Below are 17334 nucleotides of genomic sequence, written 5' to 3' on the forward strand. Positions count from 1 at the left end.
GTACATCCTCTGGTCTAGCCGGACTTTTAAGGTAGAATTGAGATCATGATAGTGGGGGGGAGGAAGCATTAAAGAACTAGAGAAAAGTTGTATATTTCAGTGTTGCTATACTTACTGTACCCTGACTGGCTTGTCTCCTTCCTGCGACCCTTCTGTAAGGGGATGTCCAGTTGCCTACAGATGGGCTTTGGGTCTCCACTTGGCATTCCGTCGTTCACAATGACATAGTTTTTTGTCCTTTGAATGGCAACCATTCTTTGGGGTGCTTGAGACATTTTGCTTGTTGACTTTATAGAAGGCTAAAGAATAAAAAAATTTTAAAACTCATTGCCATCAAGAGTGTATGTTGGACATTGGGAGGGACGAGTGCTGGAGAACAAGCCCCTCAATGAGATGGGTTTACAACAGTGGCTGCACCAATGTACTGAACCCTAGGACAGATTGTGAAGATGGTGCAGTACTACGCATGCTTTGTGCACATAGGGTTGTTGTGAGTCGGAACCACCTCCACCGAGCTTAACAGCAACAATAACAGCGGCACGCTGTTAACTGACTCCTCTGGATTTCTCCCAAGAACCCTGTGTCCTAATTTCTCCAGCCAGGTGGTGTCGCCTGCCAGCCCAGTGGTTTTCAGAAAAGTTTCTACCAAGTTTTCTCTGAATGTCCATAAGGAAATGTCCCCCAAAATGTGTCACCCCATTTGGGTAGGAGCAATGCTGCAAAACAGTTGTTGAAACAGAGACGGCATGGGTGAGGGAAGGGTGTGGTTTTATCCTTTATTTTTCCTTTTTTAAAAGAACTCCTCACATCCTTTAAAGGCTGTTGTTAAACAGGGTGTAACTGGATGAGTCAGATGTTTTCAGGAGACTTGTTCTTTACATATGACCTAAAATATTTTATGGCATGGAATCTGAACATGTTGAGAGGACTTCATAGATTGCCTTCATCTAAAAAAAAAATCACCTGAACTAGTTTTTTAATCATTTTATTAGGGGCTCATACAACTCTTTTTTTTTTAAAAAACATTTTATTAGGGGCTCATACAACTGTTATCGCAATCCATACACACATCAATTGTGTAAAGCGCATTTGTACATCATTCTCAAAACATTTTCTCTCCACTTAACCCCCCGACATTAGGTCCTCATTTTTCCCCTCCCTCCCCGCTCCCCCTTCCCTCATGAGCCCTTGATAGTTTATAAATTGGTATTTTGTCATATCTTGCCCTGTCCGACGTCTCCCTTCACCCACTTTTCGGTTGTCCATCCCCCAGGGAGGAGGTCACATATAGTTCCTTGTAATCGGTTCCCTCTTTACTACCCATTCTCCCTTTACCCTCCCTGTTTCGCCACTCACACCACTGGTCCTGTAGGGCTCATCTGCCCTGGATTCCCTGTATTTTCAGTTCCTATCTGTACCAGTGTACATCCTCTGGTCTAGCCAGACTTGCAAGGTCGAATTCGAGTCATGGTAGTGGGAGCGACAACTCTTATCACAATCCATACATCCATCAGTTGTGTAAAGCACATTTTTACATTCATGGGCCCAAAATGGTCTTTTTTTAAATCATTTTATTGGGGCTTATACAACTCTTATCACAATCCACACATATATCAATTGCGCAAAGCACACCTATACATTCGTTACTCTCATCATTCTCAAAACTCTCACTTTCCACTTGGGCTCCTGGAATCAGCTCCTCATTTTCCTATCCACCCGCTCCCCCCTCCCTCATGAACCCTTGATAATTTATAAATTATTATTTTATCATATCTTACACTGCCCGGCATCTCCCTTCACCCACTTTTCTGTTGCCCATCCCCGGGGAGGAGGTTATATGTAAATCCTTGTCATCGGTTCCACCTGAACTACTTTTTATAAAAACGTGAGTTGTGTGCAACATACAAGCATTTATTAACTATCTACTATATGCATGGTTTGAGAAGGAGTTGATAAGTCTAATAGAGGAAATTAGATAGCAAGTACCTCTAGTAAAGAGTATATGTTGTTTTTTTTCAACATTTTATTAGGAGCTCTTACAGATATTATTACAATCCATAGTTCCATTGGATCAAGCATAATTGTACAATTGCTGCCTTCATCATTTTCAATGCATTGTCTTCTCTTCTAGGAGTTCTTATTTTAAGCAAAGCCCTAATACTCGCCAACTGTGAAGTTGTCATCACTCTAGCTTTTTCATTAGACTTAGGCTATCAGTGTAAAAAAGGCAGGGATCCTATTCGTATTGATCTTGTTCCTCTCTAGCACCTAGCATGTTTTGTAGTGAATTGTGTTCTCCCCAAAATTTGCTCTGAAGTCCTAGCGTCTGGTGCATGTGAACATGACTTGCTTTTGGATGCAGAGGGTTTGAAGAGATCATCAGGTTAGCACGAGGGCCGGACTGGACTGAGTGCATCCTGATCGAGCATGCGTGTTGTCTGTACAAAAGAAGAGAGGCCCCGGGAGACCGACAGAAGGACACTCAGGGCCATGCAAAGGATGCTACAGCTGTCAACCAAAGAACGCTTGGGCCTGTCAGAAGCTGGGAGGGACTAGAGGGGGCCTGCTGACACGGTGCCTTCAGCAAGGCGCCAGACTGTGAGATCATGCATTTCTGTTCGTACAGGCCACGCAGTTGTGGTTTTTCCTTATAGTCGGCCAGAAAACCTGCACATAGCATAACGCCTGCAAGAGCATCTGCATTCCATTGTGGTCCAAAATTATAATTTACTCTTATGGGTTAAGTCCATACCCATCTTTTGGTCAAAAATGTAGAAATCATCAGTTAAATAAGACACACGTTTGGAAAATCGGTCTTTAGATGTTATTTCTAGCTGGAATTGCCATATATTGCTTACCATTTTGTTTTCAATCCCTCATTTTTCCCTGGTATGCAGTGGATATCCCTTTAGAATCACTCTTCTTTTTATGTACTTAACCAACAAATTACTAATCTTAATACAGATTTGATCCGACAACATTGTTGTGGACAAGGATTTAGAAAAGAAAATATTCTATCTTAACCCATTTTATCTTCTTAGGATTCCTGTACAAACTCACACTGTGGGTCACTTTGGGTTGACTGAGGAGGAAAGACATAGTCTCATAAGAAATTCATTCAGAGAATCAATTCCTTGGTTCACTCAGTAGGTGTTTGTTTATGAAGCACAATTGGGCATTAGAAGAGGTTAAAGGGTCTATTGTTGCATGTTGCTTTAAATGCCATCTTTCATGGGTGCTCTCTTGACACTGGGCCCTGTACAACTTCTCAAAGGAAGGCGTATCTGCCTCCTATCATATGCTTTAACCCCCTGGACAAAGTTGTATCAGATCAACATCTCGGTATTTATGGTGCCGGAGTCCCATGGTATGAAACACTCAGCTGCTAACCAAAGGGTAAGAGATTTGAGTCCACCCAGGGGTGCCTTGGGAGAAAAGCCTGGCAGTCTACTTCAAAATATAAGTCACTGACAACCTTCTGACTCAGTCCTCTATTTTGATACTTGAGATTGCCATACATGGGTTTGACTGAACAGCATGACTTTAACTGATTCTATTACTGTGCGTTACACAAGATTTGAAATTTAGCTGCACGTCAGGCCCTCTACCATCAAGCTGAAACCATAGCCATTTACAGAGAGTTTCTGAGGCTAGAAATGTTTATGGGAGCAGGTACCCTTATCTTTCTTCTGCAGAGCGACCAGTGAGTTTGAACCTCCAGCCTTGCCATTAGCATTCCAACGCTTACCTGGCAGAGGTAGGAAGGCTCCATAGCTGCGTCCCAGTGCTGAGTTTCTATGGCCTACTCGTTGAAGACCACCAGACACGAAAAAGCTATCAATAGGCGAAAGTCTTCAAATCCATGACTCGACACTCGAAGGGCAGCAGTTGTTCCCTGATTCGGTGCTGTGTGGGCTCCAGCACACCATCGCCCGGTCAGGCTGCCCTGGGCCATTTTCCATCTGTTGTTGCTGCTGTTAGATGCCCTGAGTTTATTCTGACGCCGAGTGACCCAGTGTACGCCAGAAGGAAACACCTGGTCCTGTGGCTTCCTCTCAAGTGCTCTTGTATTTGAGCCTGTACTTGCAGTCACTGTGCCTGTCCATCGCGTCGGGGGCCTTCCACTGTTTCACCGCCCCTCCGCTTTGCCAAGCGTGATGTGCTTCTCCAGGGACTGGGCTCTCCTGGAATAAAGTAGTATTGGAATAAGATGCTAGTCTTCGATGAACACTAGATGTTCCGCATGGTGAATTTTTTGAGAGTGGAAATATGTATTTTTAAACACTAGACCCCGATACTTGTGATAAAAGAAGATATAACTGGGAATTGAGACCAACAGAGCAAAACCGGCAGCGAAAACATCTCCTGCTTTTCTGAGGGCTTTGATGGTCAAGCGGCTTGCAGGTGGGAATTGCCTGTGCTATTTAAATGATAGTATTTCTTTCTGTGTGGGACTGAGTTCACGTAAGTTCAGCACTCATATGCTACAGTCCCACTGAGCCATGCTATAAAAACGAATGGAAGGCAATTCCTCTTCCTAATTAAGGAGTCAAGACATGTATGTGTGAAGAGAATGGCGGGTGGAGAGTCAAGAATTGGGAAGGGCATGGGAACATATTTCTAATTTTGAATGTACTGTGGTTATGAGTGAGACAGTTGAGAGCTTCGCCCCTATCTTTGAGCTCCTGTGTGGGATTTCTTGTTCAATAGGGTTGAAGAAATGTGACGCTTGAATCTACAGAGCTTCTGGCCACCGTGGCCATTAAGTGAGCAACCTTGTGGGAAAGATGACGTGAAGAACGGAGGTCCGTGTTTTCAGAGAGGAGAGTGCACCCACAGGCCTGTCGGTTGATTTTGTTCCCTAGTATTTGTGATGCCCGGGCTTCCTAGGAGATTATGTACATGAGCCATGCGCATGGTGAAGTTCAGAACGGTTGGAAATAGTGACTAATAATCCCACTCTGAAATGTGAATGGGCGGTTATTTGAAGTTATAAGGTATGGTGATGATCATTGTAGACCAGCTGGACTGCTCTTGGCAGTCTAGCTCCAAATTGCCCAGCTTCAGATGCCATAGCATCAGTTGCCATAGCGTCCATTCCAACTAATGGCCATCCCTCGTGTGTCAGCGTGAAATGGGGCTCCTTAGGGTTTACAGTGGATGGTTTGGTTCACAAGTAAAACTCTAGAGCTTTTTTTCAAGACATTGTAGAATAGATTCCAACCCCCAGTTTTCAGGTGGCAGCCATGAGCATTCTCCGTCTGCGCTGCCCATGGGACTGCATACCTAGAGGCTTGGGGAGACCCCCTAGAGCAGTGGTTCTCAGCCTTCCCCATGCCGTGACCCTTTCATACAGTTCCTCATGTTGTGGTGACCCCCAACCATAACATTATTTTCGTTGCTACTTCATCCTTGTCCTGTTGCTGCTACTGTTATGAATCGGGCGACCCCTGTGAAAGGGTCATTGGACCCCCAGGTTGAGAACCGTTGCTCTCTGGGATTTCTGAGGCTGTAAATCTTTAAGCTTAATGTTTCTCCCTCGGAGCGGCTGGTGGGTTTGAACCACTGACCTTGCAGGTTAGCAGTCCAACACTTAGCCAACAGCACCGCCAGGCCTTCTTCCTAATGTGTCATATAGACTGCAGAACTTTGCGGGGAAAGGGTAGGTAATAGGGTTAACATTTTTGAGGTCTAAGAATCTCTGATGGGTGTATTGGCGATATATTGGCTATACATTGGCTGAAAACTGCAGTCTGCAATCAGAAACCACCAGCCACTCTGCTTGACAAAAGCCTTGACAAAACAAGGCTTTCTGTAACGGTAGGGAGTTCCAGTCTCCGGAAACTCCCAGAGGCAGTCCTACCTTGTCCTCTAGGGTTGCGATGAGTTGGAGTTGACTCAATGGCAGTGAGTTTGGTCTTGAATGAGTGCCAGGCACTGTTATGCTTTACATATTTGGGGGCATTTTTACCCTCATTTTATAGGTAAGGGAATGATTCCAATAAGTAAATCAATTACCCAGCCTCATATGTTATAAAACCAGTTGCTGGAGAGTCCATTCCAACTAACGCTATCCCTTACCCCTTTCCCCTACCCCCGACCCACAATTTTAGTAGTAAATAAATTGGCCAAGCTCACTCAAAGAATAGATCTCTCTTCCTGGCTTCAGATGCTATCCACTTTCCACTCTGGTCATCTGTCCTCACAGGTGCTTCAAGCATCCCGCTTGCTTTTCTTCCCTTGCCCCCCTTGCTCCTCCTGCCCGCAGATCTGACTGCACATGCAACTCATGACCTTTAAAAATAAGAACATGGTAATGAAACTCAGCTACAAGTAATTACTAGCCTTCCTTGCACAGTAACTAAATTCATACATTAGTGTTCGCAATATGATTTGCTTCTCCTTGAAAAAAGATTAGGTGGAAATGTACCTGCAATGACTTGGTATCATATAGGTTTTAATGATGTCAGTGGCGATTAAAAAAAGTAATAGTAATGAGCTCAGTAACCTCCCCCACCCCCACCACCCCCACCCATGCAAAAAAAAGTTTTCCTACGTTCCATAGGACTTTGGAGTGTAACTTCAACAAGAGGCACTCCAGCTGGATAGCAGTTATTACTTTTGCCTTTTTGTTTTTCGTCTAATCTTGGTTCTTTGATTCTCACAAAAGGAATCTTCCCTCCTCAAACTTTAAGCTCTGGACAGACATCATAGTGACAACTACCATGTATGTGGTTTTTACTAGTTTCAAACGACTGTACTTTTATTCTTATTTCTTTGTTCTCCACTGTGTGTCAGATCTGGGCCTACACACTATAATGGTAATGCTAACTTGAGCACTGTTAATATGATAGTACAGTGTTGTGCTTGTGGCAAAAATTGTATTTACTGATTCATAGGACCTTCTCTCCATTGCATAATATATTGCCTTGGCCTGGCAGGTCCCATGGGGTGTGAGTGATGACTGATGCACATCCAAGGTGGAAACACAGGTATCCGTGTTGTTCTGTAACACACTGTTGCTTTCTGTTTCAGGCAGCAAATCAGGGTTGGCCTAAGACTTTGGGTATACACAAGGGGGGTTCAAAACGTGCATGACAAACTGGAATTATAGGGTAAAATATATAAACTCGACATCAATATTAGCCTCATCAGCGTCAAGACACTTTTGTAAACAATGATACCAGCCATGTAGGGACCTCCACCACGCCAGCAGTCTCTTTACACTATTAACTGAGGGAAAATTGGTGTCATTTAAGGATTTTTTTAAAAAGGATTAAGAAACAAAAAGAAGTCACAAGGGGTCGATCAGGGTTGTAAGATGGATACCTAATGATTTTCCATAATTTCCATCAGAACACTCGCAAATTGCTCTTGTTTGATGAGGGGAATGAACGGGAACATTGTTCTGGTAGACAAGGACTCTCTGGGGAAGCTTTCCAGGGTGATTTCTGCTAACGCTTTAGCTAGCTTTCTCAAATCACTCACAGTGAACAGTTATCTTTTTGCCCCTCCAGAAAGCCAGTAAGAGGAATGCCTTTAGCATCCCAAAAAATGTCTGCGGTGACCTTTTAGCCGATTTTGCTTTGACTAGACCACTTCCACCTCTTAGTAGCCGATGCTTGGATGATACTTTGTCTTCAGGAGCATGTGTCATCTCCTGTTACAGTTCTTACAAGAAATGCATTAGGATCTCCATCCCACTTGTTGAACGTTTTTATTGAAAGCTGTTTTTGCCTGCAGCTGATCCGAGCACCCATAGAGCACAAGCCGTTTGCTCAACTCTGGTTTTCCCGTCAACGGTACGTGAGCTGAACCTGTTGAGATGTCCGTGGTGTTGGCTATTGCTTCTGCTGTTAACCGTGGGTTCTCTTCAACTAGGATACAAGCAAGATTAATGTCTCTTCGCGATGTGAACGGTCTGCCACTTGGCCTTCATCTTCAACATCATCTTGTGCCTTTTGAAAACAAGTTACCCATCTGTAAACTGCTGCCTTCTTTGGGACAGCAACTTTTCCTAACACTACCCTTCCTTCCAAGCTTCACCATGAATTCTTGCCTCAGTTTGAGCAGAATTCATGTCACTCTGTTAGGGGCTCTTTTCAAAATGGTACCTTATCCTGCTCATACCTTAAACTAGATCCTGCTCAGACAAGATGTCCTGTCAAGTTGGTCTGAGTTTATTTTGGTGGGAAAAATTTTGAAATTCAAAATAATAATATCTTGAATTTTCGTAATCCACATTTTCTGTGAACTTTTTGAAGACCCCCTCATAATTTTGTATAATACATACATACACATTTAAATGCAAGACCTGTATTTAACACCTGAACTTTTAAAATGTCCGACTGGAGCCCTTTACATGTTTCATAGGACAACTTCTAAAGACACATTTCTCCACTGGATGTAACCATATTCTAAAACTGCCCTGTGCTACCAGGAGCCCTGGTGGCATAGTGGTTTATGTGTTGGGCTGCTAACAGCAAGGTCAGCAGTTCAAAACTTGCCAGCAGCTCTGCAGGAGACATATGAGGCTTCCTACTCCCATAAAGAGTTACGATCTTTGAACCCCACAGGGCCAGTTCTACCCTATGCTGTAGTGTCACTATGAGTTAGAATCTGCTCAACGGCTGGGAGTTTGATTTTTGAGTGTTGTGGAAGCCGACTGGACGGGATGCTGGGTTTGAAACACTGACTCTTGAATGAGCAGCCGAGCGCTTGAGAGACTGCACCCTGGGGCGCCTTGTGTCCCACCTAACTGCCGGGATTTTGCCCTTTTCCTTATCTGTGGCATCTGCTGTGAGACGCCAGTGTGAAATGTCAGCTTTATGCTTGAGGACCCTTAGCTGAAATATGAGGAAACTTTCAAAAGTTCGTGAAAATTCCGTGATCTTTAAATTCCATTTTTCTGCAATGTTTGAAGCCCCACTAAATGTTCTGCTGTGTACACTTTCTTGTTATTTTTACTTATTTATTGTGTGTGTGTACTTTCAACAACAGCAATAAAATGTTTGTTTGCTTTTTAATCCATGCTGTTGCAAATGATTACTGTCTTTATAATTAATATGCTCCTCACTTTATGGTACTAGAGACTTCCTAGATCGGATTTTGTTTGTTTTAGTCTGGTCTGAAAGTGTCTCTCTCTGAAGATGAAGTGATATATTGCTATCATATTATAGGTTTATCTTAGCTACCTAAGAAATAGCAAGAGGATTTATACAGATTACCAACAAGATAAATTCAACAAGAGCTTAAATAAGTATACACTTAAAAAGAAAATGTTTTGAGAATGATGAGGGCAATGAATGTACAAATGCGCTTTACACAATTGATGTGTGTATGGATTGTGATAAGAGTTGTATGAGCCTCTAATAAAATGATTTTTAAAAAAAGAAGGTTTTAAAAATATACATATATGCAAAGGAATATTATTCAGCCATAAAAAGGAATGGCTGAAACATGTTACCACATGTATTTTGAAGACATGCGGATTTAGAATAGATCAACCACAAAAGAAGAAATATTGTCTGATCTCACTTGTGTGAATTACTAATATGTCTAGGTGGTTACTGGGGTGAGTGGGGGGAGGGAGAAAGGGGGAGTCACTGCCTGGGGAGCACTGTATTTCTATTTAAAATGATGCAAACTTTTGGAAGCCCGTAGTGATAGTGATGGATGCACAGCATGGTGAATGTAATTAAGGACACTGGACTGTCCACACAAAAACATGTTTTAAAATCGGAAATATATTGCCATATATGTAAGTTTTCAAGGCCATCAATCTTTACAGAGTAGATAGTCTGATCTTTCTTCTCTGGAGAAGCTGGTGGGTTTGAACCTTCAATCTTGTGCCACCCAGGCTCCTGTATATATAGTTACCACAATTAAAAAAAATTTTTTTAAAGAATGTTCTGTTGTGAGAAGTGAAGGATATTATTTAAAAGGTTTTTCCCCTCAAATCGTATCATGAAGCATTCTATGTTGTATCTTTAAAAATCATTTTTAAAGGATTTTTTTAAAAACCTGTATGCAGCTTGTTTCAATAAGGACAAAGTCACAGCCCGAATAGTTATGTGCAGAGGGCTTGATCCGTAGGTAAATGGGGCTTCAGATGGGTTTCTTTTCTACCCAAGACCACACAGTTAAAGGCAGAGCCAGGACCAAGCAGCTGTTGAGCAAAGCAAACAGAATATTTTATTTTTTAAGTGGGGATAGTTCTCATTCTCGTTTTAGGAATAAATGCTTCCTTAGGACTGTAGGTTCACATTGACTGTATAAGTGCCTATCAGGATAAACTCAACATGAGCTTAGACTTAAAAATAAGCATGCATTTTTAAGAGAATGGTTTGATTAGATCTATTCTGATCAGAGAGGGGTGGCTTAGTGGGTTATGCCTTGGACTACTAACTGCAAAGTCAACAATCCCAAACTACCAGGCAGAAGAGAGCTAAGGTTTTCAACTTCAGTAATGAGTTATAGTCTCTGAAACCCACAGGGACAGTTCTACCCTGCCCCATGAGTCAGAATTGGCTCGATGGCAGTGAGTTTGCATTTATTCTGATCAGATCAGAGAGCTGGGATTGCAGTGCAACTCACAAGAGGTATAGAGAAAGCCAGAGTTCTTTTGAGCACCACAGAATTGCTATATGACTTCAAGCCATAATCAGATTTTCCATGGAGGATAAAGATAGAGGCAGTTGTATAAGCAATTGTAAAGCAAGTTTTTATTTACATGGCAAAAATACTTGACCGGCCTCCTCTCTTCCCATCAAGCTGCAGAAATATCAAAGTGAATTACAAATGTTTGTTTTGTCAAGAGTGCAGACCAGGGATGAAAGAATCGGATTTGCTGGTTGGCGTCATCATAGTGAGTCCCAGAAATGAGTTGGCATTGTGTACGTCCTTCTTCAAAAGGAATGACCGATGTGTTTTCTTTCCTTTTCTAGCCAAGGACCCTTGTCGTCCATTCGAGCGGTCATCAAGAGATGTAAGTTCACTGTTCTCCTGTGCTGCGTCTTCTGTGACAATCTGAAATGATGAGTAAGGGATTTCCAGTAAGGGATTTATTTGCATTTGATGAAATCTTACTAAGAACCCAAGGAGAGTAGCTTCTCCTAAGGAGTAATAAACATATTTCAGGCAAACAGCTAGTTTTTCAACTTTTTAAGAAAACTTTCATTTATTGATAAGCTAGTTCTTCAGAACAGTATTTTTCTCCGACTGCACTCTGCTGTTTATTAAAGAATCGGGGCAGTCTAGCCAATTTCTATGATTTAATATAAGTTTCATGTAATTCTTTTCCATCCATAGAAATATTGGATGGGTTTTAAAGATAACACAGCCTGTCCTTTCTGTTTCATTGACTTCCATGGGTGCTCTTCATAATATTTTAATTTAACTGTTGAAATTCCAATGGAATTATGTTCACATTCACAAATACAGGGTACAAGTGCTATGAGTAGATTTCCCTCCAAAGTAATAGACCCATGCTTCTTCTCTCTACCTCTTAATTAAAGCTTGAAAAATTTGAAAAGTGCAGGGCTTTAATACTCTGTTTAATGAATTGCTCTGGAAAAAAACACCTTCCCAAGAAAGACATGGATTACCAGTTATGGAAAACAAAACAAAGAAAGGACTTTAAATGTTTTAGATATACTTTGCATTATGTGAGCAATCAAGCCACCATCCTAAGTAGGATGCAGTCTGTTTTGCAAAACAACATTTCTAAGATTTAGTATGCAATTTTAAAAATTTGGTTTAACTTTAAGAATTGTTGGTAGTGCGGTGGTTCAGCACTCTGCTGCTAACCAAATGATAAGTGATTCAAACCCACCAGCTGCTCCACAGAAGAAAGATGCGGCAAGATCCCAAACCACACCGGCTACCATCGAGGCAGTTCTGACTCACAGCAACACTCCACAGGGTTTTCTAGACGATAAATCTTTACGAAGCAAACGTCCTCGTCATTCTCCTGAAGAACAGTGGTTGGATTTCAAACACCAACCTTGTGGTTGGCAGCCCAGCCCCTGTCTTGGAATCTAGGCTACCCAAAAGTCAGAGCGCATGGATTTGAACCATTTAAGTAAAAAATTCAGAAAGTGGCAGAAGAGAAAGATAATCCACATTTCCCCGTTCTGGCGGTTTTCTGAACTGGTGGCCTATAAGGATGTGGGAATGCGCTCGTGCTTGATGAAGTGAATTGAGGTGTGACAGTTCCCACGAGCTTTACATGCCTGAGCGCCTGTCTTAGTGATCCCGGGCTGCTCTAACAAATACTACAGTGTTTAAAGAGGGGAAGTTTATTTTCTTCCTCCTCCAGGAGGCTAAAAGCCTTAGGTCAGGGTGCTAGATCTACGCGAAGGCTTTGACTTCTTTTGCTGGGTGATCTTCCTGTGTCTGGACATCTCTCTTCATCCTCTTCCGTCTGATGCTCTGTCCATTCTGCATATCTTGCTCCTTCTAAATCGACTTCAAGTATACTGAATACTGTTAAGTCCCCATTCACATCAAAAAGAACCAATTCCCAAATGGGATTATAACCTCAGCCGTGGGGACACACAGGGAGGAGTCATGGTAACGTAGTGGTTACAAAGTCAGCAGCTCAAAACCACCAGCCGCCCTGAAGGAGAAAGATGAGGCTTTCTACTCCTGTGAAGAGTTACAGTCTTGGAAACCCACGGGGGCCGTCTACCCTGCCCTATGGGGTCACTATGAATCGAATCAACTAGATGGCAGTGAATCTAATCTTTGGATGGCGACTAGGATTTGCAGCACACATTTTGGAAGAAAACAATTTAATCCATATCAGAGCCCTTTAGGGGAAGAAAAATGGATGAGAGTGATTTTAAGTTAGAAAGTGGGGTCTAGAATCTAGGAAAGAATTTCTTGCTAGACATAATTTGAAGGCAAAATTGTGAGAGTAGCTCCACATGTAGGCAATGTAGAGAATGACCAAAGATAAACTCCTGGGAACGTGTAAGGCCGTACATACCCTTAAGAACAAAATGAGCAGCCGATATTAAGGGCAAAAGTAGAAAGCAAGTGTTTTGAGAATGATGAGGGCAACAAATGTACAGATGTGCTGGACAACAAATGTACAATGGATGTATTTTTGGATTGTGATAAGAATTGTACTAGCTCTCAATAAAATAATTTTTATAAAAAGAAGAGCAATGGACACGTGACTCTCGAAGCCCAGCTCCATTGGGGAAGAGGGCCTCCTTCACTGAGCCCTGTCTGCTGGCTCCTGCCTCTGTTCCTTGCCAGCTTATCTTACCTCCCTGTTGGACTTAGGGTCCGTGAGTTGGAAGTGACTCGTTGGCAATGAGTTTAAGTGAGTGTAAGTCAGAATCCATTTGTTGGGGATAGGGTTTTTTTGCTGTTCTGTTAGGGATTGTAATGTGGACCTGGCTTCCCATAATTCCTCCAAGGTAGATCTTGCTTACCCTGAGGCCTCTGTACCATGAACTGCTTGGTGAAGGTAACTAAGGTGCAGTTGGTCAAGGAAACTGGAAAAGAATGGCCAGACTAAGAGGAAACCCAGGAGACAGTGGTGGTGGAGCTCAGAGGAGGAGGAGGCTTTGGAAGAGATGATGGTGAGGTCACCGATAAATTTAGTGTTACAAGGAAGGCCAAGCAGAAAAAGTCTGAAAATGGGCCATTGAGTGTGGTTCTTAGGGGCTCAGGAGAGTCTTTTGAGAGAGCAATTTCAGTAGACCACTGAGGATAGAGAGGAGCCCTGCTGGTGTAGTGGTTACACATTGGGCTTCGATCCACAAGGTCAGTAGATTGAAACCATCACCCGCTCCATGTAAGACTGGGCTTATTACTCCCGTAAACAGTTACAGTCTCAGAAATTCATACAGGCAGTTTAACCCCGTCCCACAGCGTGGCTATGAGTCAGCATCAACTCCATGGCAGTAAGTGTAGTTTTTGTTTCATTGGGCTGGGAAGCCAGACTTGGAGTTGAACATGAATGGAATCTGTGGAAGTCAGGGCAGCTGGCTAGTTCGCGAAATTTGATGGTCAACAAAAGGAGTGGGAGGGGCTGTAGTTTGAGGAGGGAGCAAATTCAAGCAAGGGGGAAATTTGAACAAGTTCATATGCTACTGAGGATGAGAAACGCTGGAGGTGTTTCTAGGTAGCGGCAAGGCGACACCGGAGAGATCGAACTGGAGCATTGCCTCAGCTGAGAGAGCAAGAAGACATGCGTTTTCAGTTGCTTTACAACATGGTGTTCCAGTGGTTAAATGTTGGGCTACTAAATGCGAGGTTGGCAGTTCAAATCCACCAGCGGCTCCCCAGGGATAAGATGAGGCTGTCTGCTTCCATAAAGAAACCCTATGGAGCAGTTCTCTTCTGTCCTATAGGGTCAGTGTGAGTTGAAATTGACCCAATAGCAGTGGAATTGTTTTTGGTTGGCTTTTTTGTTTATTTGGTTGGTTGGTTGGTTGGCCTGACTTCAAAGTTTGTACTCTTTGCCACTTGCCTCCTGTGTCTTTCTGTTGCCCCTGGTGACAGACCCCCCCCATTCCAAAACAGTTGTTTTGTTTTGTTTTGTTTTTATAGTGTTATTGGCGTATATTGTTCACATATCATACAATTCAATAGTTCGATTATATTAAAAAGAATTCTATGATCTCCACCAGTGTCTTTTGCTGTTTGGTTTTAAACACTCAAGAACTATTGGTCGATTGTTCTTCCTCGGGTTTGGGCCAGGGTAGACTGTCCCGTGGTGCCCTGTACATACGTTATGAAGAATGGCTGTGCCGTGCTCTTTTCTCTTTCACCTTGTTCACCCATCTAATTAAGAGGTTGTGAATAATTTTGCTTTACCTCCTAGACTCAATTAACCCTACAGGTAGAAAGACCAACCATGATCGCAATTCGAAATCACCGGCAGTCCCTCTGGAGAAAGCCCGGGCTTGCTACTCCTGTAAATAGTTACAGTCTCAGAAACCCATAGGGGGTCGCTATGAATCTGCATTGACTTGATGGCCATGAGGTTTTTTATGTTTTTAATCTGGAATTACATAATTTTCCTTTCATTAACTTTTTAAAGAGAAAATTATCCCCTGAGACTTAGATTTAGGTTACGTGAATCAGGACCTGATTCATGGGCATTACAGAGTAACACTCTGGCTGGCAGGTGTTAACCTCCGTTAGTCTCGGGGATTCATTGAGTGGCCACAAGATCCAGCTGCACGTGAACCCAGCCAGCTTCCTGACTACAGGGCCAGTCAAGAGCTTTCTCTTCTGCACCAGATAGACTTTCTGCCATGTTATACATCTCTTTCATGTTCTGTCCCAAGTTCATTAGTCAGTGACGTACTTTTTACTGTTGTGATTTTCATTGCTACCATAGCAAGCATGCTTGCATTTCATTGGTATCTTAGCAAGGATTGGGAGTCCTGGTCATGTAGTGGGTTGCATATTGGCCTGCTAACAGCAAAGTCAGCAGTTCAAAACCACCAGCCTCTCCTTCGGAGAAAGACAGGGCTTTCTACTCTCGTAAAGAATTAAGAATCTTGGAAACTTAGAGGGGCAATTCTAGCCTGTCCTATGGGTCACTATGAGTCAAAATTGACACAGTGGTTGTGAGCTTTTTTTGTTTGTTTTTTGTTTTTTTAGCAAGGATGCTGTGCTATAATAATCCTTCAGTGTGTTTATTTATTTTGATAAACATTAAATAAATACATTTAAAACCAGGACGAGCATCTAGATCTGGCTCCAGAAGAGTTCAAATGATTCCAGGAGTGAATTTCTCCCAGCCTAAATGGACTGTGGCCCAGCACTCTGGATCTCAGTGATGTCATCAGTAAGGCTGAGTAGAGGGGCATCGAAAAATAAGAGGAAGGCCCTTAACAAGACACATTGACACGGTGGCTGCAACAATGGGCTCAGGCACAGGCACAATCGTGAAGGTGGCACAGCATCGGGCAGTGTTGGTTGTATTGTTTTGCGTGTCGCTATGGGTTGGAGCCGCCTTGAGAGCCCCTAACAAGAACAAAGTCTAAGTAGGGTGATCTCTGTGGCTCTGAGGCCTGTGATCCTGCAGGAAGTTGGGGGTATTCTTCTCTTTATTAGTACTTGGTTTCAAATCCCTCTCTCAGCTGATTTTATGTAGGTGGGATGGAGTTTACAACTCAGAGACCTTTTGTCTAACAGAAGGGACCCTTGCCTGGTCCTCCCCATCTTCACACCTGTGGCCATTGTTTAGCTTCCTAACTCAAACATAACAACCAGCGTGCGGTCTCGGGGCTGGCAGAGTTCTGCATGGTTCGGTGTGGAGTCGCTGTGGGTCAAGACCAACTCAAGGGTGCCTGACGGCAACAATATGAACACGTTTTGTGTCCAGCAGAGTTTAGATCTCCAGACTACACATTTTTAGAAATGATTCTGTCCCATGAAAGCATAACTTAACTGAAAATACTGCCTTCAAGCTGCCTGGGGCCTTCCCCCAGAATGCTCAGCTGATGGCAGGGGTTACATGAAGCACTTTCGTCTGCATAGACACTGGTGGCAGGTCTCAGTTCTGGAAACGCCTGCATCAGCTCGGTTCACATAGGAATGTAAGACTATGATTGATAAACCACAAGAAAAGATGAGCGAGAGGGAATTGTAAGCGATGGCATGAAAAACCAAAGCATCTCTAGCTATGGAATGTGTGCAACCCAGACATTACATCCCAATTGTGCTCCAAGAATGGAACGAGAAAGGAGAGAGTTTAGAAAAGACAGGTGATTGAGAAGGAAAAGAAAGGAAGCATTCATAGTTGGGATGGGAGAGCAGTGAGCCTGAGGACCCAGGGGAGGGCCTGCTCTTCCACTACCACCCTCTTCGCTTCCAGAGTAGTATTGATGACCACCTCGGGTGTGAAGTGGCAGGACCAGGTTAAAAAGCATGGATTTCAAAGAAGAATGTTACATTGACTGCTGAATTGCCTTTTTAAATATTTCTCTTGTTCCTTCATACCTTCCCATTGATCTTGACTGAAGCAGCAAATTGATTTTGTAAAATTGCTCTTTGTGTGTGTGTGTGTGTGTGTGTGTGTATGTGTGTGTGTGTGTGTGGACTGTGGTTCCAAACCACAGGCAGCATGTGGGAGGAGTCCCCAAGTGGAGCAAATGGTTGGTGCCCTTGGCTGCTAGCCCAAAGGTGGACAGTGTGAGTCCACCGGGGATACCGCAGAAGAAAAGGAAGCCATTGAAAGCCGATGAAGTGCACCTTCATTGTGACAGACAGGGTGTCCATCAGTCAGACCTGGGGAGACGTGATGCTCTCCTGGTCTGTACAGGCGTATCTTGGCAGCAACAGATTGCTTTACACTTCGTG

The 17334-nt window shown here is 43.2% G+C and overlaps 1 protein-coding gene across 1 annotated transcript in view; it reads left to right on the forward strand.

Moving 5' to 3' along the window:
- Positions 1-17334, forward strand: part of SH3D19 (SH3 domain containing 19) — a 125311-nt gene that overhangs the window by 28897 nt on the left and 79080 nt on the right. Inside the window, exon 2 of the mRNA XM_045295805.1 lies at positions 10947-10987. The gene's annotated coding sequence lies outside the window, so the exon portion shown is untranslated. The remainder of the gene's footprint in view (positions 1-10946; positions 10988-17334) is intronic.

The sequence above is a fragment of the Echinops telfairi genome, unplaced genomic scaffold (genome assembly GCF_000313985.2).
Source record: "Echinops telfairi isolate 266 unplaced genomic scaffold, ASM31398v2 ScPeMD7_5868;HRSCAF=6743_1, whole genome shotgun sequence".
Lineage (NCBI taxonomy): Eukaryota > Metazoa > Chordata > Mammalia > Afrosoricida > Tenrecidae > Echinops > Echinops telfairi.